At 36.8% G+C, this 27,944-nt stretch overlaps 1 protein-coding gene across 1 annotated transcript in view; it reads right to left on the bottom strand.

Annotated features, from left to right (window-relative positions):
- Pak5 (p21 (RAC1) activated kinase 5) overlaps nt 1–27,944 on the bottom strand; it is a 253,907-nt gene that overhangs the window by 139,667 nt on the left and 86,296 nt on the right. Inside the window, exon 2 of the mRNA XM_057780819.1 lies at nt 7,476–7,624. The gene's annotated coding sequence lies outside the window, so the exon portion shown is untranslated. The remainder of the gene's footprint in view (nt 1–7,475; nt 7,625–27,944) is intronic.

Here is a 27,944-nt window from a genome sequence, read left to right as displayed (position 1 = left end):
CCCTTATTAACCTTAGTTAGTATTAATCTTTACTTGTAATAAACAACAGTGAAACCAACTGGTTTTCTGAGTTTATTCTACATCACATATTAGAATTCACAGATAGATATAAAATAATGTGTTTAAACGGAAATACAGTTGCAATAAATATGAACACAAGCTCTCATAAGTCCAATGTTATTTATGAACTTGATTAAATGGAGAGATATTGAAAAAGGCTGTGATATTCTATTATTTCTGCCAATTATCAAAATTGTGTAACATCTCAGTCAGCTGTCTCAATATCTTGTCCCCAACACTTCCAGGATTTCTTTGCAATTGTCAGATTACTCCTGCTTAAGGTATCATGACTGATGATTTGGTCTTTTGTAAGTCATTGTGCTAGATAATTTTATGTTAACTTGTCACAAATTAAAATCATCTGAGAAGAAGGAAGCTCACTTAAAAAAATGCCTCCATAAGACTTGTAGGCATAGGGTTGTAGGGAATTTTCTTAATTATTGATTGATGGAGGAGGACCTACCTTATTGTAGCTGGTTCCGTTCCTGGGGTGGTGGTCCCACATTCTATAAAAATGCAGGTTGAGCAAGCCATGATGAGCACGCCAGGAAGCAGCACCCTTTGACGGCCTCTTCATCAATCAGTTGCTATCTCCAAGTTCTACCTTGTTTGAGTTTCTGTCCTGACTTCCCTCAATGAGTTAAAATGGGAAGTATAAGACAAAGTAACCATTTCCTCCCCATGTTGCTTTGACTATGGTGTTTCATCATAGCACTGGTAACTCTAACTAAGGCGGAGCCCACCATGCAACTAACAGTAAAGTTGTTATTTGACTTCTGTTTTTGATTCTATTAGCATAGTTTTATTGAGCAACTCAACTCCATCACAGCTTCTTTAAATATTCCCTACAACATGTAATTTTCTCAATGGTTGATAATTGATATGATCTTAAGTTTAGGAGACCCTAAAGATTCTAGAAAGTTCCTAGAACTGATAAAGACATTTTAGCAAAGTGGAAGCTAACAACATTATCACAGAAAAATCGGTATCCTTCCTATATTCCAATACTGAACACACATATATACATACATATCTATGCATATAACAAGATTGATATTTTTAAAGAGGCCATGAATTTGAAAGACCAAGGAGGGGTTTAAAAGGACAGAGTTAAAGAAAAAAGATGAAATTATATTATAATCTCAAAAACTAAAAGAAGAAAAAAATAACTGAAGAAGTTATTAACAACTTCCCTTTCTATACAAGGGTATGACTTTAAGTTGTAGTATAGGACCATAGTATTAAAAACAGCATGGTACTGGCATAATAACAGACATGTTCATCAGTGGAATAGAATAGACGACCCAGATACAAAAGCATACAACTACAGCCACTTGATTTTTGTCAAAGAGGCCAAAAATACACATTGGGGAAAAAGGAGAGTATCTTTGAAACCGGATGTCTAAATGTAGGAGAATGAACTATCCTTATCACTCATCCTATACAAAGTCAACTGCAAATGTTTCAAAGACTTCAAAGTAAGACCAGAAACTCTCAAACTGCTAGAGGAAAAATAAAGGATACACATCAAGATTGTCACATTATGACAAAAATATAGTTATAGATAAGGAGTTTCTAGATAGGATTATGGTAGCTCAAAAAGTAAGCCAACATCTGGCAAGGAAGACCTTGTGAAATTTTTAAAAGATACCCTTGTATACAAAGGGAAGTTGTTAATTAATGCAATGGACAGTCTACAGGATTAGAGGAAATATTTCTAGAAAGTTAATATCTAGATTATTCAAAGAAAATTTAAAAACACCCTAAATATGAAAAATCCATGTCTGGCTGATTGGTGGCTGACTGGCTGGTGTTCATCTAAACTATTCAAATACGTAAGCATTTAAATATATTAGCCTAAGGGGGCATTCTCATTTAAACCACTACAGCCACTATAGAACACAGGTTTTACAGAACTAATCCTGAAATCTACGAGACTCTATTTCAAGTATGCTTGACAAGATACTGGATCTTCAGCTATGGGTAAGTATGTCTGTGTGAGAACTCACTGGCCTAATGTTATCCCTCCCTACTCCAATTCTAATGCTCACAGACTATTCCCAAGTGGGTTTTCACGGTTTGTATGTCACATATTCACCACATAGTTCCATTTTTAGAGGATAGGGAACATTCTGTTCCTGAGGAAGTACTGATTCTTTTCTCATGAGACTATATTCTAGTTATTGGGTTCTAGGGGGTAACAGAGAAAACGCAAATGGATATCAAAATTATTTTCAAAGATCATTAAATTAAATTAAATGATCATTTAAGGTAATTTTCATTGGTGTAGGTGAGATTCCTATATAACCAGTGACCAAAGGAGGCTGACCTCTATAAATGAAGGATTGCTCCTCTCTTTTATTATAGGTTGGTGAAGTTTGGTATTGTAATGTTTATCAAGCTCATCTATGCAAATGAACTTCTCCTAGGTTTCAGGACACTGGTCACAATGGCTTTGAGTTTAAATGAACGACCATACAAAACATGTACATGAATTCCTGTACAGCTCTGCTAACCTCATGGTCAGATTCTAGTCTTGGCTTTGCATAATGTCTGTACTGCAACCATCAGAGATTAGAATGCTAGCAATTGGCTGAACATGCCCTTTGTCTTTCAGAGCACACCTCACATTGGCAATTAACAATGCAACATTCTTCTTCACGTGGGTCACAGGCAGCCCTCCTCCTTGACAAGGTACTTAATACTCCCAACACCTGACATGTACCTAAGCCTTAACCCAGTTTGTTACTGGTGAAAGACTAAGTAAATGTGATACAGCTATATGCCAGGCTTTCTTTTCATCATAATTTACCACTAAAAATGTTATTCTTATTGCTTTCTGACAGGTTGTAATCCAGTTCAAATCTTATTTATAGGATTCCTTTACTACAACTGATTGTGTTAGCTGAGTTTCTTGAGGAATGCTAGGACAAATTGCCTCCCCCCCCCATCTGCACTCTATGCGCTAGAATCCAGTTCGCGAGCTTTGCTGGAGGTTGAGGAAACACATGCAGAGACAGACCAACACACAAACCTCTAATCGCTGGTACAAAAGCCCCCCCTTTAATAATAGCACCATGGAGGCTTAAATACCCTGCAGTCAATGGCCAACAGGTAAAAATCCCATCCTCTGATCCTCTAGGCAAAGCACAGCTTTTAGTAACTTCAATTAGAAGGCTCTAGCAGGGGAGAACAGCTTAAGGCCAGGACCCCATTGGCCCCAACAACAAATAGTTGGTGCTAACAGTTGAATTGAAATATTTAATTCTAAGAAAGGGGAGAGAAGATATAGGCAAAGAGGCAGGGCAAGATGGGAAGACAACTTGATATGTTACTTTTCTGGCCATTATACTTCTAAGAACTATAGCACCAGTAGCCAGCAAATGCATCTGTTAGGTAACTTGAAACAATCTCTGAACAAATGCAGATGTATAGACTTTAGAACAGCATGTCAAGGAGAATTGGAAAGGGAACTTATTCATTGCTCATTCATCTCTCTGATAGGAGTTGGTATGATGAGCTATATAGGTTAGATATTCTCAACCAGGGAAGCATTGGACTAGAGATATTTTTATGGTAGGAGCATTATTTTTTTATTCTCTCAAATGGGATGCTATTGCAGATAGTGGGTAAGAACCAAGAAGACTGCTAATCAGGATGCTATCCCACAAAAGAACTATTCAATCTAAAATGCTATTAGTGCTACTGCTATAGAGTGTAAATGGTGGTAACACCAAGAGAGACTCTGACAAGGTGCATAAGATGAATCTGATAACACAACCCACAGGAAAACAAGATGGGAATAAGGAAGGTACTTCACAGAAGAGCAAACACCAAACAGCAAACAATACATGAGAAGATGCCAAACCTCATTAGTAACCAGGGAAATCAAATTACAGCAAGATTCCATTTCACACTCAACTGATTGGCAAAAGTTAAGATGTTGAGAACATACAGCATGAAGAAAACAGTGTTGAATGGAAGCACTCACGGACTGCTTGTTGGCATTGTGAATGCACTTTCATGGGAAAAAGCTGATAGCATGTATAAAAGAGGCATGCATGCATTTACAATGATCAGTTATACCATTTTGCCTGAGCCTGCCCTATTTTTAGCAATAAACACCTTGAATCCTGGGAAATCCTTAGTTCCAAGAAACTGTGGTGTTTTGTCACCTTTATCTCCTATCCTAACATAATCCATTCCTGCATTTCTCTGAAAAACTCTTGTACAAGAAGAAAACGAGTATAAAATGATCATAATATTCTTGTCATACAGGTCTTCCACTTGTTTGGTTAGAGTTACTCCAAGATATTTTATGCTATTTGTGGCTCTTGTGAAGGGTGTTGTTTCTCTGATTTCTTTCTCAGCCCATTTATCATCTGTATAAAGGAGGGCTACTGATTTTTTAAAGATAATTTTGTATCCTGCTATATTACTGAAGGTGTTTATGAGTTGTAGAAGTTCCTTGGTAGAATTTTTGGGGTCACTTATGTAAACTATCATATGATACATCAGCCAATAATGAGAATTTGACTTCTTTTCTGATTTGTGTCTGTTTGATCTCCTTTTGTTGTGTTAGTGATCTAGCTAGAACCTCAAGTACTATATTGAATAGATATGGAGAGAGTGGACAACTTGTCTTGTTCCTGACTTTGGTGGGATCATTGTGAGTTTATCTCCATTTAGTTTGATGTTGACTGTTGGCTTGCTGTATATAGTCTTTATAATGTTTAGGTATGTTTCTTGTATCCCTGCTCTCTTCAAGACCTTTATCATGAAGGGATATTGTATTTTTCAAAGGTGTTTTCAGCATCTAATGAGATGATCATTTTATTTTTCAGTTTGTTTATATGGTGGATTACATTGATAGATTTTTCTATGTTGAACCATCCCTGTATCTCTGGGATGAAGCCAACTTGATGATGGTGGATGATGTTTCTGATGTGTTCTTGGATTTGGATTGTCAGTATTTTGATGAGTATTTTTGCTTCAATGTTCATGAGTGAGATTGGTCTGTAATTCTCTTTCTTAAATCTTTGAAGAAAAAACTTGAAGAAGACACCAGAAATGGAAAGATCTCCCATGCTCTTGGGTATGTAGAATTAACATAGTAAAAATGGCAGTCTTACCAAAAGCACTATACAGATTCAATGCAATATCCATCAAAATCCCAGAAAAATTCTTCACAGACCTTGAAAGAATAATACTCAAATGCATATGGAAAAACAAAAAATTCAGAAGAGCCAAAACAATCTTGTACATAAAGGAACTTCGGGAGGCATTACAACCCCTGACTTCAAACTCTACTACAGAGCTACAGTACTGAAAACAGCCTGGTATTGACATAAAACAGAGACGAGGACCAATGTAACTGAATCAAAGACCTAGATATAAATCCACATACCTATAAACACCTGATTTTTGACAAAGAAACAAAAAATAACAAATGGAAAAAAGAAAGCATATTCAACAAATGGTGCTGGCATAAGTGGATATCAACATATAGAAGAATGAAAATAGATCTACATCTGTCATCATGCACAAAACTCAAGTTCAAATGAATCAAAGACCTCAACATAAAACCAACCACAATGAACCTCATAGAAGAGAAAGTAGGAAGTACACTTGAAAACATTGGCACAAGAGACTATTTCCTAAATATAACCCCAGTAGCACAGACATTGATAGCAACAATTAATAAATTGGATCTCCCGAAACTGAGAAGCTTCTGTAAAACAAAGGACATGATCAACAAGACAAAATGGTTTCTCTGCCCTGTGGGAGGTCCAAGGACCACCCACCTCCATCCAGGTCTATTAAGGTGAGCATCCAAACTACCAGCCTACACAATGGGAAAGACCTTTACCATCCACACATCTGACAGAGGAATGATCTCCAAAATATACAAAGAACTCAAGAAACTTGACATCAGAAAGAAAAAAAAAAACAAAATAATCCAATAAAAAATGGGGTATAGACTTAAACAGAGGACTTTCAACAGAGGAATCTAAAATGACTGAAAGACACTTAAGGAAATGCACAACATCTTCAGCCATCAGGGAAATGAAAAGCAAAACAACTTTGAGATTCCATCTTACACCTATAAGAATGGCCAAAATCAAAAATTTCTGATGACAACTTATGCTGGAGAGGCTGTGAGGTAAAAGTAACACTCCTGCATTGCTGGTGGGAGTGCAAGCTGGTACAGCCCTTTTGGATATCAGTGTGGCAATTTCTCAGAAAATTAGGAAACAACCTTCCTCAAGACCCAGCAATACTACTGTTGGGTATATACAGAAAGGATGCTCAATCATACCACAATGACATGTGCGCAACTATGTTCATAGCATCATTATTCGTTGTAGCTAGAACCTGGAAACAACCTAATGCCCCTCGACTGAAGAATGGATAAAGAAAATGTGGTACATTTACACAACGGAGTAAAACACAGCAGAAAAAAATAATGACATCTTGAAATTTGCAGGCAAATGGATGGATCTAGAAAACATCATATTGAGTGAAGTAACCCAGGTTCCAAAATACAAATATAATATGTACTCACTCATAAGTGCTTTTTTGATATTAACCAAAGAAAAACCAGTCTACAATTCACAATCCCAGACAACTTAGACAACAAAGAGGACCCTAAGAGAGACATACATGGATCTAACCTACATGGGACGTAGAAAAAGACAAAATCTCCTGAGTGAATTGGGAACAGGATCAGGGGAGAGGGTAGAAGAGCAGGGGGAAGAAGGGAGGGGAGCTGCAAAGAAATATAATTCAATAAAACAATAATAAAAAGTTGGCTTAAGTAAGATGCTGGTAATGCCCAGGAGTGGGGGGGATTATCTATAAAAACTGACCCTCAGTTTGCACAGGAACCTTCAGTTTGCAGAGGGCCACTTCAGTGTTTAAGACAGAGCTATAAGTCGTAAAGCAAAGTAACCCACCGTTAATAGTTAATCCTTAAGCTACTCAAAAAAGATGCTGAAATCTGCTCTCATTCTCCTAGGCTTACAACTTTATAAGTCTGTATTTTTACATTCCTATTTCTGTAACCTACTTTTCTATATTCTTATTCTTGTACTGTTCAATGCTAGTTTTCCTTATCAGTTTAGTTGTGCCTCTTTCTTCTCTTGGGTAACTGCTACCAAGTCCTTGTTGTTTGATTTATTTTACCCTCATTTACATACGTAACCCTTCCAACATCATACTGCCATTTACTTCAAGGCCACAGTTTTCATGTTTTAATTCATTACTGTATTCCTAGAACCCAAGAGCACAATGCAAATATGCAGAAGTGAACCATTAAACACTTTATTGTTAAGAACTGAACTTTTATGTTTTATTTAGTATTGTATAAATTAAACAAAAATTTAAAAGGGCAAAGTCATAATATATTTCCTTACTTTTTAAAAATGATGGCTGTGGATGAAAGACTCCAGAAGAGTTTGGCTACTTCAGTTGTGCAACTTTTTGGCAGAATTCTTCGGTTTTCTTCATTTTTCTTCAGTGTTCATTTTGGCAACAGATAGAAGCATTTCATCACAGTGTATTTCTGTAACAACATGGTACCAACATAACTCAAAACCCACCAACATTATGCTCTTTTTATATATAAGTACATATACCTTCATTTACATTCTTCTACATAATTTTTCCAATTTTTATCACATTTTAAAGCAATATGTCTATATTTTCCCACTCAGAGTACTGCCTACATGGTGTTTAACTTCCCTTAGTACTTTGCCTTCACCTGTACTTTAGATTTTCTTAATTCTCTATAATCATTCCATTGTGAGTGCATCTTCACAATACATGGTGAACCATGTGGGAGCAGGGAATATGCCCTCTGTGCCAGAATCTTGGGCCTACTCTAATTACTGGACTGTTTGTCTGACTATTTATGGGTACATGTGTGTATATAAATATATGTACAAATATACAGACACATATTGTACATGGCTAATAGTTCATACAATGATATCTTTCACACAAATGTACAATATGCTTTGAGTTTGCTTTTTACTCATAAAGGCCCTTCTTTCCGCTGTCTCCAACTATTGTCTAATTCTGTGGTTAGCTTCCATTATTCCCCCAGATAGTTAGTAAATATAATACATCACATAAATAGACGCAAGATAAGATATCACAGGACCATGTCAAGTGATGCAGAAGTCTTTTGAGAAAATCTACTGTCCCATCATGATAAAATACATGAAGAAACTAGGAATAAAAAATGTATCTCAACATAAAAACCTATCTATGTGAGTGCCCATCTTAGAGAAGCATATTGACCCTTTTACATAATTTTTTTATTTTATTTTATTTTTTTGTTTTTTAAATTAATTAATTTATTTATTTAAGATTTCTGCCTCCTCCCCACCACCACCTCCCATTTCCCTCCCCCTCCCCCAATCAAGTTCCCCTCCCTCGTCAGCCCTAAGAGCAATCAGGTATCCCTGCCCTGTGGGAAGTTCAAGGACCCCCCACCTCCATCCCCGTCTAGTAAGGTGAGCATCCAAACTGCCTAGATACATAGATATCTGGTATCTTACAACTTATTCCATAATAATATCATTATGAAGCATCTTGAAGTCATTAAATGCAAGCTTCTATACACAAACGTGTTAAATATTTCCTCACCTCCATAATGGTGTCTATGCTTTTGATATGTGCACATCTTTTATCAACATCTCTAGGCATGTTCTTTTCTTTTTGTAAAATCTGTGATTTTTTTTTCTCAATCACTCTGGGCTATTAACATTAGAAGAGTAAAAGTGATTCCATGGAAAGTGTTTGCTTCAACTCCACAGCTGAAACAAAGTTATTGAAAAATAAAATGATCTTTGCAAAAAAAAAAAAACCTATCTATGACAACCTTATAGCCAGAACTATAATCAGAACAAGACAACACTGGCTATTTTATCCATTTTTATTCAATAGAATCTTTTATTTCTAGCTAGATTGATAAGACAAGAAACAAAAATAAAAGTGCTAATGATACATATATATATGTATATGTGTGTATATACATATATGTTTTTGTATATATACTGAAAGGCATATAAACACTTTAAAAATTCTTAAATCTGTCTAACACTTATAGCAAACTAGCAGGAAATAAAATTAACTTGAAAATCATCAATAGTCTTCCTGTATTCAAAAACATTCTAAAAATAATAAAAAATACCTCATTCATAATTACCTTGCAAATCTCTTATAATAAACCTAACAAGAATGTGTAGGATGTCTTGTATTGCTTAGTTTTTTCTTAACTTGAAACAAACTAGAGGCCTTGGGAAAGGGGAACATCAATGGATAAAATGCTCCAGAGTGCCCTGTGGGCAAGACTGTGGAACATTTTCTTGTTTAATGATTTATTTATATTGGAGTGCTCAGTACATTGTGTGTGATGCCACCCATGGGTTCTAAAAGAAAGCAGGTTAAACAAGCCTTGAAGAGCAAGCCACTAGGCAGCATTAATCCACAGCTTTTGCTTCAGTTCCTGTCTTCAGTTTCCTCCCCTAACTTCCTTTGATGATGGACTTTGATATAGAGCAGTAAGATGAAATAAACCCTTTCCTCCCCGAGTTGCTTTTTGTCATGGTAGGTATTTTATCATAGCAATAGAAAAATAACTAAGACACCTCTACAACAATAACTTTTAAAATGCTAAACAAAGAAGTTGGGAAAGACACTAGAAAATCGAAAGATCTTACATAGTTATGGAATAGAAGAATTAATCTTGTTAAAATGAGCATACAGCCAAAAGCAATCAATATATAGAGTCGATGTAATCTGCATCAAAATTTCAACTCTATTAGCCACAGAAATAAAGCACACAATCTTAAAATTCACCTGGAAACATAAAAAATCCTTGGATAGATAAAGCAATACTGAACAAAAAGAATATTGCTGGAGGTATGGTCATAAACTGGTTTCAATATACTACAGAAACACAGTAACAAAAACAGGATTGGACTGGCATAAAGACAAACACCAAATCAGTGACACAGAAGAGAGAATCCAAATATAAACTGATATGTTACAATGATCCAATTTTTGACAAAAATATACACTGAAGAAAATATAGTCTCTTAAGCAAATAGTGCTCTAAAACCAAGTTACTCATCCACATGGAGAAAACTGGAACTAGTTCTCTACCTTTCCCCCTATAAATACCAACTCCAATAGGTTGTTGACCTTTTTAATGTAAGATCTGAATTCTAGGAAGTCTTTATTTTCTTTCTTTATTTCTTCCTTGACCCAGAGATGATTCAGTCAAGCATTGTTCAATTTCCATGAGTTTGTAAGCTTTCTGCAATTAGTGTTGTTGAATTCTAACTCTAAGCTACAGGGATTTGAGAAGATACAGGGAGTTATTTCAATTTTTTTTGTATCTGTTGAGGTTTGCTTTGTGACCGAATATGTACTCAATTTTAGAGAAGGTTTCATAAGGTGTGAAGAAGAAGATATATCTTTTTGTGTTTGGGTGGAATGTTCTATAGATGTCTGTTAAGTTCATTTGAATCATAATATCTGTTAGTTCCCCTATTTCTCTGTTAAGATTTTGTCTGGCAGACTTGTCTGTTGGTAAGAATGGGGTGTTGAAGTCTCCCACTTTAATGTGTGGGGTTTGATGTGTGATTTAAAGTTTAGTAATGTTTCTTTTACAAATGTGGGTACCCTTGTATTTGATACATAAATGTTCAGAAGTAAGACTTTATCTTGACAAATTTTTCCTGCGATGAAAATACAATGTCCTTCTCCATTTCTTTTGATTAATTTTTATTTGAAATATATTTTGTTATTTATTAGGATAGTTAAATTCACGTTTCTTAGGTCCATTGATTGGAAAATATTTTCCAAAACTTTTATTCTGAAGTAATGTCTGTCTTTGCGGTTGAGGTGTGTTCCTTGTATACAGCAGAAGGATGGGTCCTCTTTTCATACCCATTCTGTTAGCCTATGTCTTTTAGAGGCAAATGGAGTAATTGATACTAAGAGATATTAATGACCAATGATAGTTAAGTCTTCTTACTTTTGATTTTGTTACTGGTGGTAGTAGTGTTCGTATGTTTCCCTTCTTTGGGATTTGCTGGTGTGAGGTTATTAATTGCTTGTAGTTTTGTGGGTATAGCTAACTTCCTTGGGTTGGAGTTTTTTTCCTAGTATTTTATGTAGGACTGGATTTGTAGATAGGTATTGTTTAAATCTGTTTTGTCATGAAATATCTTTTTTTCTCCACATGTGGTGATTGAAAGGTTTGATGGGTATAGTAGTCTCTGCTGGCATCTGTGATCTCTAAGTGTCTGCAAAACATCTGTCCAGGACCCTTTGGCTTTCAGAGTTTCCAATGAGAATTTGGGTATAATTCCGATAGGTCTACCTTTATATGTTACTTGTTTTTTTTTTTCATTTGCAGCTTTTAATATTCTTTCTTTATTCTGTATGTTTAGTGTCTTGATTATTATATGTTATAGAGTCATTTTCTTAATTGAGGTTTCCTCCTCTCAGATGCCTTTAACTTATGTCAAGTTGACATAAAACTAACCAATACACCTATTTGTCATAATTATGTACTTCTTAACAAACATCTATAGAATATTCTATCCAAACACAAAAGAGTATATCTTTTTCTCAGCACCTCGTGGAACCTTCTCTAAAATTCACCACATACTCAGTCACAAAGAAAATCTCAATAGAACAAAAAAAAATTGGAATAATTCCCTGTATCTTATTGAATCACCACGGCTTATAGTTAGAATACAACAACAACTCAAATTGCAGAAAGCCTAAATATTCATGGAAACTGAGTAACACTCAACTGAATCATCACTGGGTCGAAGAAGAAATAAGGAAAGAAATTAAAGACTTCCTAGAATTCAACAAAAATGAAAGTACAAATTACCCAAACTTATGGAACACTATGAAAGCAGTGTTAAGAGAAAATTTCATAGCACTAAATGCCTACATAAAGAACATGGAGAAAACTCACAGTAGCAACTTAACAGCACACCTGAAAGCCTTAGAACAAAAAGAAGAAAGCTCACCCAGGAGGAGTAGAGGACAGGAAATAATCAAATTGAGGTCTGAAATGAATAAAATAGAAACAAAAAGAACAAAACAAAGGATCAATGAAACAAAGAGTTGGCCCTTTAAGAAAAATCAACAAGATAGACAAATTCTTATCCAAACTAACCAAAAGATAGAGAGAAAATATCCCAATTAACAAAATCAGAAATGAAAAGGGGGCATAACAACAGACACTGACAAAATCCAGAGAATCATTAGATCATACTTCGAAAACATGTATAGCACAAAATTGGAAAACTTAAAGAAAATGGACATGTTCATAGCAGCATTGTTTGCCATAGCCAGAACCTGGAAACAACCTAGATGCCCCTCAACCAAAAACAGTTAAAGAAAATGTGGTACATGTACACAATGGACTATTATTCAGCTGAATAAAACAATGACATCTTGAAATTTGCAGGTATATGAATGGAACTAGAAAAAATCATCCTGACTGAGGTAACCCAGAAAGACAAACATGGTATGTACTCACTCATAAGCAGATATTAGGCATAAAGCAAAGGATAACCAAACTACAATCCACAACCCCAGAGAAGCTAGGTAAAAAAGGAGGACCCTAAGAGAGGCATAAATGGAAGGACCCAGGAAAGGGAAATAGTTCAGATATCCTGTGTAAACTTGGAGGGGGCTAGAAGAGAGGGGTCGGGGATGGAAACATGAGATGTCGAGATGGCTCATTTGGGGGGGGATCAGAACTTATCCTGGGTGCATGAATTGACTTTTTGGAGTCCATTCCCTACAGTGGGATATCTTGCTCACCATTGATACAGGGGGGAAGGGCTTGGTCCTGCCTCACTCTGGTGTGCCAGATTTTGTTGACTCCCCAAGGAAGGCCATACCCTCCCCTCAGGAGTGAATGGGGGTGGGATGGGGGTAAGACTGGAAATGGGAGAAGGGGAGAGATGGGTACTGGGGTTGGTATGCAAAATGAAAAGAATTTTAAATAAATAAATAATACTATAAGACCTGAAACTCTGAAAGTGATAGAAGAAAAAGCCAGAGAAACATCTCCATGTATATAAGCATAAGCAGGGACTTCCTAACTAGGACTCCAGTTATACTAGAAATAATGGCAATAGAAACAAATGGGATCTCAAGGAGTTACAAGACTTTTGTGTGGCAGTCTTCAAATTGAGACAAAATTTTTGTCATTTATATACATCTGACAGAGAACTAATATCCAGTATATACAAATAACCAAAAAAGCTGTTGTACGCCTAAATACAGTCAGTTCCTGTTATTTGCAGTACTGTTTTGTGACAGGCATCATAAACACTAAGTTGGAAATAAATCATTGTTTGTAGGGGGAAATGGGGTTGGCGAGCTGAAGACCACTAGTAGCAAGATTTCAACCAACATTTCTTGCATAATCTTGTTTTCTTTCAACAGATATTGCTGAAAGACACTTTATTTGATTCATATTGTTGATTCATTTACACCAACAGCCAACAGCATCATAACTGGTACCTACATGAAACTTACCTATTACATATTTTCTCTATGGAGTGCATCAAAACCTTATCTTGCTTAAAGGCACCAAACTTCATCTCAGTATTACAATGTGGAGGGCAGCATTTCAAACAGTGAAGTTACTAAGTTAAACAATAAGAATGTGAAAAACCATGCGGTAGATTCGCAACTATGAAATGTACAAATAATGACAATCATCTGTAGCACAAATTCTAATTGGCCTAAATAAATGAAACCCACTCAGAGTCAGATACTAGAGGGTGAAGGCTGAAGGATCAGAGAATCAGTGCAGCTAGACACTAGAGAGACTTTTTAACTCTTCAAATGATCAGACCCAAGGGGCAATCCTGTCCTCAGACCGTCTCCTCAGCCTGATGGTCAGGCAAGCTTCATTTGTTAAAACACAAACAAAATATCACTACAATCAACTGTGCATACATGGGCTGGACCTGAGTTGTACATCTTAAAGCTCTTTACCTTGCTATAGGTCAGCACAGTACTGCCAAGTAAATAAATATGACAAACAGGGCGTACTGGTGAGTTTTATGTCAATATAACAAGAGCTAACGCCATCTGAGAGAAGGGAACCTCAATTAAGAAAACGCCTCTATAAGAGCTGTAAGCAAGCCTGGAGGGTATTTTCTTAATTAGTGATTGATGTTAGAGGGAACAATCCATTGTGGGGTAATGCCATCCCTGCCTGGGTTGGTCTTTCGAGGTTGTCTAAGAAAACAGACTGTTTCCAGGTTCTCGTTATGACAAACAATGCCATTCTTACAGGTGTAAGATGGAATCTCAGAGTTGTTTTGATTTGCATTCCTCTGTTTACTAAGGATGTTGAACATTTCCTTAAGTGTCTTTCAGCCATTTTAGATTCCTTTGTTGAGAATTCTCTGTTTAGATCTTGGCCATTCTAACTAACAGGTGTAAGATGGAATCTCAGAGTTGTTTTAATTTGCATTTCTCTGATGGCTAGAAAACTTCATATTGAGTGAGGTAACCCAGACCCAGTAAGACAAATACCATAAGTACTCACTCATAAGTGGCTTTTAGTATAAAGCAAAGAAAACCAGCCTACAATTCACAATCCTGGAGAACCTAGACAACAATGAGGACCCTAAGAGAGACACACATGGATCTAATCTACATGGGAAGTAGAAAAAGACAAGATCTCCTGAGTAAATTGGGAGCATGGGGACCATGGGAGAGGGTAGAGGAGGGGAGCAGAGAAAATATATAGCTCAATAAAATCAATAAAAAAAGAAAAAAAGAATTTCAAAAAGAAAGAAAAGAAAAGAGACTGAGCAAGCAATGGGGAGCAAAACACTTAGCAACACTCCATGGCTTCTGCAACAGCTCCTGCCTCCAGGTTCTAGCCTACTTGAGTTTTTTTTTTTTTTTTAGCTCTAACTTCTTCTTTATTTATTTATTTATTTTTATTTTTTTTATTAAAGATTTCTGCCTTCTCCCCACCACCACCTCCCATTTCCCTCCCCCTCCCCCATCAAATCCCTCATCATCCCTAAGAGTAATCTGGGTTCGCTGCCCTGTGGGAAGTCCAAGGACCACCCAGCTCCATCCGGGTCTAGTAAGGTGAGCATCCAAACTGCCTAGACTCCCACAAAGCCAGTACGTGCAGTAGGATCAAAAACCCATTGCCATTGTTCTTGAGTTCTCAGTAGTCCTCATGGTCCATTATGTTCAGCAAGTCTGGTTTTATCCCATGCTTTTTCAGACCCAGGCCAGCTGGCCTTGGTGAGTTCCTTTTTGTCTTGACTTCCTTCAATGATGGACTAAGATGTGGAAGCTTAAACCAAATAAACCCTTTCCTCACCTAGTTGCTTTTGGTTGTGACATTTCATCACAGCAATGGTAAACCTAACTAAGACACAGGGTAAGAAGAAATCAAATCTACCTTTGATATGCACCATGAAAGATACAGGTATTAAAAACAGCTACTTTCTCCTATCACACTAGAAAGACAAATTCCAGACTGTGTGTTTTTCTTCTTGCTTGGTGTTGTTCATCCCTCAGTCAGTTTTCAGATGTGAACAAAGAAGTTTTCCTGATGTAATTCCAGTGTGACACTTCATGCTATCCATTTCAGGCTGATCTGGTGTACCCACTGAATATTGCGCCATGTTTTTCATGAATAATACTTATACTTATTATTTGAACATATCCACCAACTAACCAGGATAAATAGTGTGTACATTTAGCAGAAATAATTTATTTTGCAAAACCTCTGACATTCTGAGACATAATAAAAAAATCACACTTTGCTTATTTTCTATTTCAAAGAAAATTGTTTACAACTCTCTTAAAATAAGAATTTGTATTCTAAAGCTATTTCAGAGACTGTCCAGTTAAATTTACTTCTTGATATTTTTTTAAATGGTTGAATTTTAACCTTGATTAATTTGTAGTTCATGGGAAATAATTGGCTGGTAAAGCTGCCCTCCAAAAGCACATTCTGGATGGTAAACTATCCTGGGCAAGAACAGCAGGATTTGCTATCAGTAATATCTTGGGTAAGCAAGACTTCCTAGGAATATGGTCTTAAAAGGCCCATATATGCTTTGAATGAATTCAAATTTGGCTAGAATACAAGTAGAAATAATTACTTTTTGGTCTTCTAATATTTTCATGTATTTTAGGATATCAGAAAACAAGTCACCTTGTCTTGGAAAATGGTTTTATTGTTGACTGAATCATGTAGGCATAACATACAGCAAAAGACAATTCAACATATTTTACAAAAGCATAACTTGTGGCCCAGAAAAACAAAGCTAATGAAGCAAATTTGTGGTTCATCATTACATTAAATTTTCTATGTAACTAATCATCTTTTGCTTTATATTTTATTTCTAATATTTAGTGTTACTTAACATGTTTAAGTTATGTTGAAAACAGATTAGTCAAATAATAAAGAGATCAAAATTAATTTTGACACATGCCAGCTCACCGTTAAAATTCCTTTTTCAAAGAAACCTTTATTTATAGACCACTTATAACGTCAATTTGCCATTAGTGACTTTAAAACATTTAAATTTAAATTTAAACATAGCAGACAATGAGGGCTGATGAGAAGTCAAGAACAATGGCACTGGGTTTTGATCCTACTGCACGTACTGGCTTTGTGGGAGCCAAGGCTGTTTGGATGCTCACCTTCCTAGACCTGGAAGGAGGTGGGAGGTCTTTGGACTTCCCACAGGGCAGGGAACCCAGACTGCTCTCTGGCCTGATGAGGGAGGGGGAGTTGATTGGGAGAGGAGGAGAGAAATGGGAGGCGGTGGTGGGGAGGAGGCAGAAATCTTTAATAAACAAATAAATTTAATAAAAAAATTTAAAATTTGAATTTTCAGTGGACTACATTCAGATAAATGTATGCCTCAATGCTGAACCTGTTTCTAGTGTTTGTCTTAATGGGAGGTCTTGATTCCAACTACATTCAATGTTTACATGTCTTACCTTCACTAAGGGATTAGCTCCAGTACAGACACAGGCTTTCTTTTTTACTACCTGCACTACTTGAGGTGTGGGTGGTTCGCTATGTCACTGACTTATTTCAATAACAAGGACAGACGTGACTTTCTGGAATATGGGGTGGTTTATGGATCAAATGGAAGTGATCACTGGCCTATGGTAAACAGCAAAAGGGATTAGTTGATGTTTTCTGTAGTAAAAGTCAGGCCCCACAATCTTTTAATTGTTGAAATTAGATCCTAAACCAAAACAAACAAAAACCAGGGACCTGTCACTCAAGAAAAAAAGTTTTTGTTTTTTGTTTTTTTTGTAAGTTCTAGCTCAGGTGTAGAAATTTAAAGAAAGAACAAGAGAGAGAGAGAGAGAGAGAGAGAGAGAGAGAGAGAGAGAGAGAGAGAGAGAGGGAGAGGGAGAGGGAGAGGGAGAGGGAGAGGGAGAGGGAGAGGGAGAGAGAGGGCGGAGGAGGAGGAGGAGGAGGAAGAGGAAGAAGAAGAAGAAGAAGAAGGAGGAGGAGGAGGAGGAGGAGGAGGAGGAGGAAGAAGAAGAAGAAGAAGAAGAAGAAGAAGAAGAAGAAGAAGAAGAAGAAGAAGAAGAAGAAGAAGAAGAAAAATAATTCCCAGCTCAATTACAATTTTGTCCAGTGAGGAAACAGATATCTCTGTGGTTGTAGTGGTTGAGTTCCCACTCAAGTTTGGCTCTCACGAACACTTTGTTTTCAAGGGTTCTCTCTCTCTCTCTCTCTCTCTCTCTCTCTCTCTCTCTCTCTCTCTCTTGTTTTTTCTTTAAATTTCTACACCTGAGCTAGAACTACTTACAAAAAAAAAAAAACTTTTTTTCTTGAGTGACAGGTCCCTGGTTTTTGTTTGTTTGTTTTGGTTTAGGATCTAATTTCAACAATTAAAAGATTGTGGGGCCTGACTTTTACTACAGAAAACATCAACTAATCCCTTTTGCTGTTTACCAGTACTGAGTGCACAGAGTATCATGTTGCATAATTTCAAAAGATACAAAAACGTCAATAAAATGGTGTTTGACTTTGAGATATGGGCATGTTGGCAAGTTACAAAATCTTCAAAATTCTACATTATGTAAAAGAGAATCAATCTCTATAGTTCACACCATTATAGCCACGCCTTTTGTCTTCCATATCACATAGAAGGGCGGCAAATGTGTTTTGAGGGGTTTACAGGAAGGCCTGCATAGTCTCTTTACTCCCTGTCCCAGAATCTGATAGTGTCTGCTGCATCGCGAGCTTTTCACCCCATCCCTGCTGTATAGAGAGATGCACGGTTGCAGATGACAAATTTGATATGGGGCATCTGTGCCCTTATGTGAGGAAAACATGACTCAAAAGAGTTTGTAATCACAAAGGATGTTAATTCTATCAACTTGAAGTCTTCTAATACTCAGCAAGCTTTTTGTTTTGTTTGTTTTTGATTTTTTTCAAGATAAGTTTCTTTGTAGCTTTAGAGCCTGCCCTGAAACTAGCTCTTGTAGACCAGGCTGGCCTTGAACTCAAGAGATCCGCTTGCCTCTGGAAGTGCTAGGATTAAAGGCGTGCACTACCACTGCCTGGCATAATCTGCAAACTTTGGAGGGCAAGGAGAAAAAAAAAAAGTCGATTTCACTGAATAAGCCTAATACCCAATTTATTTCTTCAACTGTTATTTTCATGAGGGTACAGTCTTTCTAAGAACATACTACAGCCCATCTTTCTCCAAATACGGATTCAGCGCCACCCACCGCGCAGCCGCTCTGACTGCGGTCCCTAATGTAGTTTCGTCAGAGCTCTCAGATGGTGTGCTCTTCCTTTCACCTGCAAGCTAGGGGGCCACAAAACGGTCTCACGACCAAGTTTGACAGTTTAAAATCTGAGCAGACAGCAAGCTGGCAGGAGCAGTTTTACAAACTCTTCCTCTGAGGATTTGTAAGCAACCTCCCATTTGTTTTCTCTTCCTCATCTGCCCCTCTGTGATCTTTGCCTCTGCAAAAAATGAAATATTTATAGCTGGAGCTCCGGATCCCATCCTCTCCTCTCTCTAGCAGAAGGAGGTGTGCTCTGCTTCCACTGGAGAGAGGCAACATAACAAAAACATTCAACATCTCAATAAAGAACATGCGGATGGGGTTGAAAACATAGTCCACTCAGAAATGGATCTTCTTTCATTCAAAGCGTGAAAACTGTGGCATATGGGACCACATTTTTGTAGTAATTATTTATGCACCTGCAGAGCAAAACCTCTCCTGGGAAACTTCTTAGAGCCCACAGAGCTGCATGCTGCACCTGGATTACCTCAGATTCTCACTGAGCACTATTTTGGTTTTCTCTTCACACAAAAATAAAGCTCATTTTAAAAAAGGCATGTTCGCTTTTCCTCCAGAATAAAGCTGTGCTTGGATATTTGGCCCTTCCACTCTTCTGGGACAATGGAAGGGTTGTGCCTTTCAAGGACTGGAAACTGAATTCTCAAGTGAATGCTCCTGTTCTCTGGTAGGCCACAGATAACGGGTTACTTTGATTTTTGGATTAACTATTCTTTATACAGAAAATCAAAGCAAAAATCAGGTTTGGATAGACTGATTTTCTCATCTGGTAGAAAAGCACTTATGATTTTATATACTGGTTGCACCAGGTTCCAGGTCCTTGAGATGAACTAGATATTTTTTTCTTTTTATTTATTTATTTTTGTTGAAACAATTTCCGCCTCCTCCCCGCCTCCCATTTCCCTCCTCCTCCTCCCATTCCTCTCCCCCTAGATATTTTTTTTAACTTATCTGACTTAATTGTTCTGCACATGAACTTCTTCAACGTAAGTTCAAGGTAATGGCAGCCCTCACATTTGTCAGAGAGCTAAGTGAAATCATGTACGTGCGGAATCATTCAGAGTGTCATACACTACTAGTTATTTTAATTTAAATAATGCTATTTTAATTCATAGGTGCTTAGATTTGAGTAATTTAAATTTAATCTGATAGAGGAAATGGAAATAGGTCCCCTCAAAACCTGGTGACGTTTCAGGAGTCTGAGGACTCTTGCCTCTTTCTGAAGGGGAGAGCACCTGTCATCTGGACCTAGGCTTGCCTTTCCTGTGGCATTGGACACGTGGCCGAATGTGACACACTGGACTTGAGAGAATGATGGTGCGGAGAAGGACAAAGAGGGAGAGCTATGCAGAGCAGAGGGCTACCCCCCCCCCATGCATAGTCATGATATTCCCCATCCAGGGTGGTGTTTCTGAATGGGGCTTCAACAGAAGACCCTGAAATTATTTAGATTGATTGTGTGTGTATGTGTGTGAAATTGGATATGACTAAAATCACATCTCACACAACCCCCTACATACACTCTGATAAGCAACCAGCCCTGGCAATGTTAGAAGTATCTGTGTGGTGGGTGAGAATGTCTCTCCAAGGCCAAATGAGAGCCAAAGTGGGGGAAATCTACGCCATGAAACAAGGCAAAACAAAACAAAACAAACAAACAAACAAACAAACAAAAAGACCCCAAAACTTCAGGAGTTCTGTGGACACCAACATTTGATAATAATCTCAGGTGGACACAACTTTACCAAGAACCTACGGCATTATTCAGCAACAGATTTCTGTGGAACTTATCTCTTTAATGAACTCTAAATACTATATGTTAAGGGCACTATCTAATAGACTGAGCCATGAATGTGAATCACAGAACTAAAAACATCAATGATTTTTTTAAGAGTGAGTTTTATTTTCCCACTGTGACAAAAACGTAATGATTTTTCATACCCTTTGGTTAGGTATTTGCATCGTGGTCACATGTGCAATAAACACATTTGATTTGATGGCATCTGCATCAGCAGTTCTCAGTATCCTTGTGTGATAACTAGTCTTCATTGTCAACTTGACTACATCTGGAATGAACTAAAATCCTAGCAACTGGGCACACCTTGAAGTGGAAAGAACCATTTTCAATGCCAATCTTGGAAAGTGGAAAGACCCATCTTTAATCTGGGCCACACCTTCTGTTGGTCACCTGTATAAGGGACACGAAAGAAAGAGAATTTTGCTGTTTGCCTGGTTGCTCTTGAGTTCACTGGCAAGTCCATTCCTTACAGGCAGTAGAGCCTATTTCTTTGGGAACCTGATGTATATTGAAGACCAATTGAGACATCCAGGTTTGTGGACTGAATTACTGGATTCTTGGATGTTTTGCTTGTATACAGCCATTTTTGAATTAGCTGGATCACAGTCCGTAAATTATTCTAAATAAATTCTGTTTATACACATATGCAAATTCTCTTTATACAACTATATGCATATCTAGTATATATATAATTCCCTTTACACTCCTATATGCACATATATGTTCGTATATATGTATGAAGGGAATTATACATATGTATATGTGTATGCATTATTAATATATTAATGAATAATCATTAATACATATTAATTAGACCACATGTGATTACTTGGTCTGAATTTTGACACCACCATTCCCAATAAATCTATGATTTATTGTGATTATTTAGAAACCTTTGTAATGACAGTGCTAACAGAGGAAAATGGTGACATTTCAAATACCATTTTAAGGAATTTTTCCAAGTAAAAATTAATAGGGATTTATGTTAGTACAAAAGCTGACATCAGCTAATTGACTTTTGTTTCAACATTTAAATATGTATGATTTGGAGCAGATACTTTGCAATGGAGATGAAGTATATTACTGACAACTGGCTCATTTGCAGTTAAGCTATTTAGCATAAAGAAATATTGTAGTCTGTAAGTATGACAGAGTACAACCCCTTGAGTTTTTGTTAAACATCCCAAGCAAATAACAAAAACACAATTATGTATATTCTGTAACATGAATAATAAAACAATATAGGAAGTTTAAAGAGAATATAAAATATCAAAAATTAATGTCACAACTTTATAATAAGCTTTTGGTGCTAACTAGTCTTTAGAAAATCCATTTGAATTAAAGATTGACATGCAAAACTTTTCTCTAGGGTCAACTGAATCATTAAAATGATCTATAGGCTTAATAGGTTGAATAGAAGGTATAAAATCTCTTGACAAAAATTAATGCTGTCCACAAAAATACAAAGGTATGAACTAAAGTTGTTTGTAAGTCTAAAATTCTTTTAGAGCAGCGTGTGTGCACTAACATCAACAAAGCATTATAAGCATTTAAGCTGCTGCCAAATTATCTGTTCACCCAATAATACTTGGTATGTGTACCTCTTAGGGTAGATTTTCATTTGTATTCCCTGCAATTATAGCACCAATAACTTATACCTCAAATAAGTAGAAAATGTAACATATTTAAAAACTCTGATTACGAATTGTTCACATTTTCACTATAGAAAAACTGAAAAACAAAATATATCAAAACAAAAATCAAAGCACAAGCAGAAACACAATCCCAGAACAAAACAGCTGACACTGTAGTCCACATCACTGCAGGATCAAACCACCATCGTTGTTGCTGCCAGATCTTTGTGATACAGCACAGTCACCTGGGTTCTGCTGAGAACGGGATTCCACCAATAGCGCTGATGATCCTTCTTGTTATGTGGGCCCCACCTACTCTCCTGTCTTACACTCAGGATACTCTTATGGGGGTTATTCTGTCAGTATCTTCCCTCTGGTTCTACCTACTCTCTCATCTGCTTCTGATCATACCTAAACTCATATCCAGAATAAAAATTTTTGGGTAGTAAATAATAAAATGAAATAATTTAGATATGCTATACTGCAGTTAGCTTAAAGGTTTATGAGATCTTTCCTTAAGAAAACATGATCCAACAAACAAATAAATAGATAGATAATAAATAAATTTAAAAGAGAAGGAAAACATGATCATTGTGTAAAATCAATTATCAGATTTTATTATTTATAACCCTAGATTAGCAGAATAATCTGGAAGAGACAATATGTATCTCCTAAAAGTGTATCTTTTGCTTTGCTTTACTGGACTCTTGTACTTACTCTCTTAGAAGGATTTCGAACAAGTATTAATGTATTACCAAGAGCTTAAATGGACAGACACTGTTAGGAACTGGAGAGTGAACTGTGCATGAATCAGACATGGCCCTTTAGCATCACAGAAATAATAGCTTAGTAAAGAAAATAATTCAAATTAATTTAAACAATTTAATACATAATTACATATTTTGATGGATGAATGTTACTAAGGCATTAGATGTTGATGCTGAGATTGTGAATATATGTAATTAAGAAGCCAATATTATGTATATTAAGATGTATAACTTGTTTTGACATGCATATACATTGTGATGTATTCATCACAATAAATATATCTATCACCTCACATAGTTACCAACTTTTCTTTTTTTAACCCTGGCTGAACAATTGAATGAATGGCCTTTCACCAAGTCTGATCTTCTGCTTTGAATTAAACTAATGTGTGAAGAGGCCACTGATCTGAAGCAACAATCCTTACATGGTTTTAACAAACACACTTTAAATAGTGTCACACGGCTTTCACGTAACTTAATTGTGGTCCAGAACAAAGCTTAAGGATATTAACGAATTGGGACCTGTGTATATCTCAGTAGTAGAACATGTGCTTAGCAATATGTGAGGCCTTGGGCTCAATATCCGGTTTGAAAAACAGTAGCATGAATACAAGATTCTAATATCCCTAAGTATAACATCCCTCAATCTGGCATCTATTCTTAATCTGTAAGAATGCCAGGAAACATGACCAATAAAAAGAAAATATATCTTTAATCAAAATCAGTTCACAACTAGCACAGATATAATAATTAGCAATCTAGGACTTTAAAGCTGTGATTATAACGGTATTTCATATGCTAGGAAAAGAGTCAAATCAGTGGTCTAAAGAATATAATTGAGACAGTCCCTATTCCCACTGTTGGGAATACCACAAGAAGACCAGGCTACCCAGCTGTAACACATATGCAGAGTATCTAGGTCAGTCCCATATAGGCTCGCTGATTTTCCGTTCAGTCTCTGACTCTTTTCCTGCTTTTGGCTTTTGGGACCCTACTCCTCATACTGAGTCACTTTGCCCTGCTGTGATACATACATAAATACATACATACATACATACATACACACAGACATATATGGCAAAGTCAATAAAAATTGCAGATATCATGAAATAAATATGTGACTATTTAACACAACACAGAGAACAGGTTATAAAATAAATTAATAGCATATCAGTGACCTGTGGAATAATTTCACGTGATTTAATATAGATGTAATGAATTCTCTGATGAGAATATATTGAAGAAAAAAATTGAGTGGGCTTAGGTGATGGCACAGACAATGAAGTGCTTGCTTTGCAAGCTCAAGACCTGCATGATTTTGGATTCTAAGCACCAATCTAAAAAACTTCCCAGGAATATCCAGGAATGATGGTACATTCCTGCAATCTCTTCACTGATCAGGAAGAGACAGGAGGCTCCCTGGGGCTTGTTAGCCAGCCAGCCTTGCCAAACCAGTGAGCTCCATGTTCAGCATGATATTCTCTCAAAACTAAGGTGGAAGCACTCGAGGAAGACAAGCTCTGTCTTCTGACTTCCACACGCACCAGTACACACGCACGTCTACACACACAGCCTTACATTCACACATGAACACATGTTGATCTATGTACTACACACATGTACACACTCAGACATTTTAAAAATTAAAAATATGGCTGAGAATATTACTAAACTTGGTGAAAATTATATAGACAAAGATGAAATAAACCCCCACTGAATCTCCTCAAAAAATAAAGTCAAATCAAAATTTAAAAACTAAATGTACACTTTGCAAAGAAACTACTTATTAACCAAATCTCTCACGACATAAGTGGTAAGAGTCATCTCTGAGATGTGTTATCAATAGCTTTGCTGTCTCTGCATCTGCATGGAGTATCTGTTCATGCACATTTCCAAACTCTTTTGCCCATCTTCAGCTGGGTTCATTCTTGTATTTAGTCATTACTGAAATTAACACTGATTTTCTGTCTGCACTTTTGGCCACTGAACAGCACTGCCTCTCCACTGACGCCCTGTATTTTGTTTTCCCTTACTTTTGCAACATTATTGACTTTATATGTTTTGGATCTCTGTTGTCAGACAAAGATATAATTTGGATTGTTCTATTTTCATGATGAATTTCCTCCTTTATTGTTGTAAAATGGCCTGCTTTACTCTTGTTCATATTCTTTGCTCCAAAATACAGCATCCAAACTTTCGTTTGTTTAGGTTAACATACATATTCCATTTTTTCATTAGATTTACTCTAGTTTTCATTTTAACATCTAGTTTTAAATGGGCAACACATGGGCATTGCTAATTTTTGTTCCAAACTGATATCTCTGCCTTTTAATAAGATATTTAATCTTTTTGTATTTAATTTGATTAATTTAATTTGACATTAAGCTAATGAGTATCATTTGCTAGCTATTTCTTTTTATTGTTTCTATCAAGGTTGTTTTGTTTTGTCCCAAATTATTTTTTTTACTTTATCTTCAATTTTGTAAATATATTTCGTTACAGTATTTTAGATTGATAATTTTTTGTTTCCGTACTTCAGAGGTTCTACTATTTTGTATTAATGGTGTATCTAATTAGAGTTATGGTATTATACTTAGTTTTGCTTTTCTGTATGCAATGATGCAATGGTTTTCTTTGATATTTTTTTTCAGATTTTTCTTATCCTTACTTTCCAAGATTTATCTTTGATGTATTTTCATGGTAGTTCTCATTCTTGGGGTTATTAGTGCATAATAGAGACCAGGCTTAAGTATGGGGAGCAGATGAAGCCCTGCAGGAATATGTTGATAGCATGAACACTGTCATATTAAGAAACCCAGGGAAGTGGCAAAGCCTTCCCTGGGTGACTTTCAAAGAAGATAGAAAGTCTTTGTTAGGTCCCAGTGTAAACGCTGACAATATATGCTGAAATTATCTATCACTGCTTCCCTTTTCTTGATGACTGCAACCTGAGATTGTTCATCTACAGAGACCACCTCCTGAGATCAACTAATCCTACTCCTCATTCAGCTGCTTATCATGCACTCAGCTCTTTAGTAGTGTACAACAAACCCACTTCCTCAATTCAGATGGGCACACTAGGTTTCCAGGTTGCTGTTGTGGCAGGTGCCGTTCATCAAGTGAGCCATTAGAGTGATTGTGTCCAGGCTGACCCCAGCTTTTCTGTACCCGTGTCTATGTGTCTGTCCTTTCATTCATTCATTGTCCTTGTTAGGTCAATCCCCGAAGCCGTGAAGAACATGGCTCTTGGGAATCCTCTGAGTAAGAAATGCCAGGTAGGACACATAAATTAAATGGGTTATTTCTTGTAGGTGCCTATGATAACCTTAATGAAATTTTAAGTTGCTTCCTAAATATGGTGTGCAGTGAACACTTTCAACCATTCTTCTGCAGTGTTGAAACCCCACAGTACTTAATCACTGCAAAGATTAGGTAGGTCTTTTTTTATTGCATATCTTAGTTTTTAAAAAAATTACCTTGTAAAGACTTTTTTAAAAGATTAAATGTCATGGGCAGTATTAGTTGCATTGCTAGTTTTAATTGTCAACTTGACACAATCTAGATTCACCTAAGAAGAGAATCTCAGTGAGGTATTATCTAGTTTAGCCTGTTCTGAGGGCATGTCTGGGGGGATTATCTTCATTACATTACCTGACATGGGAAAATGCCTCCTGTGGGTAGGCCCCTTTCCCTGAACTTTGAGTCCTGGAGTATACAGAAGGAGGAGGAAGACAATGATGATGATGAGAACTAGGAGGATGAGGAACATGAGCAGGATGAGGAGGAAGATGAGCAGGACTAGGAGGAGGAGAGGGAGAAGAATGATACACTAAGCATACGTGCATTCCCTCTTTTTCTTTGTTCTTGACTAAGAATTTCAAATTCCTAATGCCTTGACTTTTGACAGTGCTCTGAAACTATGAACTAAAATCAACCCTGTCTCCTGTAAGTTGCCTTTGTCAGGCTGTTTTGAGACTGCAGCTGGAAATAGAACTAAAACAGAAATTGGTACAGAGTAATGTGGGATGCCCTTCTGTATGCTGTGAATATGTCTTCTTATCGTTGGTTAATAAAGAAGCTGATTTGGCCAATAGCCTGGCAAAATAATCCCAGGCAACAAATCCAAGCAGAGATACAAGGAAAAAAAAAAGGCAGAGTCAGAGGGATGCCATTTAGTCGCTAAAGGAGAAACATGACCGAGCATCACTGGTAAGCCACAGCCATGTGGCAATACACAGATTAATAAAAATGGGTTCATTTAATTTGTAATAGTTTGTTAGTAAAAGGCCAAACAGATTGTAATTAAAATTAAGCCTCAGAGTGGTTATTCGGGAACTGGAGGGCAGGAGAGAAACCTCCAGTTACAATAGAGGACTTAAGTTACTGGGATAAACCTAACTATGTTTTTCTCGTGACACTTGAACTGTATTGTGGCTGAAATGTGGAAGAGTTAGGTATATTGCCTAGAAAGACTATGGATGTTCTAGTGGAAGAGAGGAAGGCTGTGAGAAACGTGTATGATGAAGATCCAGCTCATAAAGCTTCAGAGGATAAGTACTCTAAGAGTAACTGGATTGGGCCATTTGTTGGATACTTTGGCCAAGAACCTAGCTGCATTCTGCCTGCATTCTGAGAGTCTGAGTGGGGCTAAGTTTGAAGCAGACATATTGAGTTGTTAGGCAAGGGGAAATTCAAAGCAATGTAGTAGTCAGAGTGGTGCTTAAAAGGCAGCTGTAATTGATAAAATTATCTGCGCGGGAGCAGAGAACCATGAGTTTCACTGTGGGAGAAGAGAGGGTG

Source organism: Chionomys nivalis, chromosome 9 (genome assembly GCF_950005125.1).
Source record: "Chionomys nivalis chromosome 9, mChiNiv1.1, whole genome shotgun sequence".
NCBI lineage: Eukaryota > Metazoa > Chordata > Mammalia > Rodentia > Cricetidae > Chionomys > Chionomys nivalis.
The sequence above is the reverse complement of the archived record's forward strand: the minus strand, read 5'-3'. Positions and strand labels throughout refer to the sequence as shown.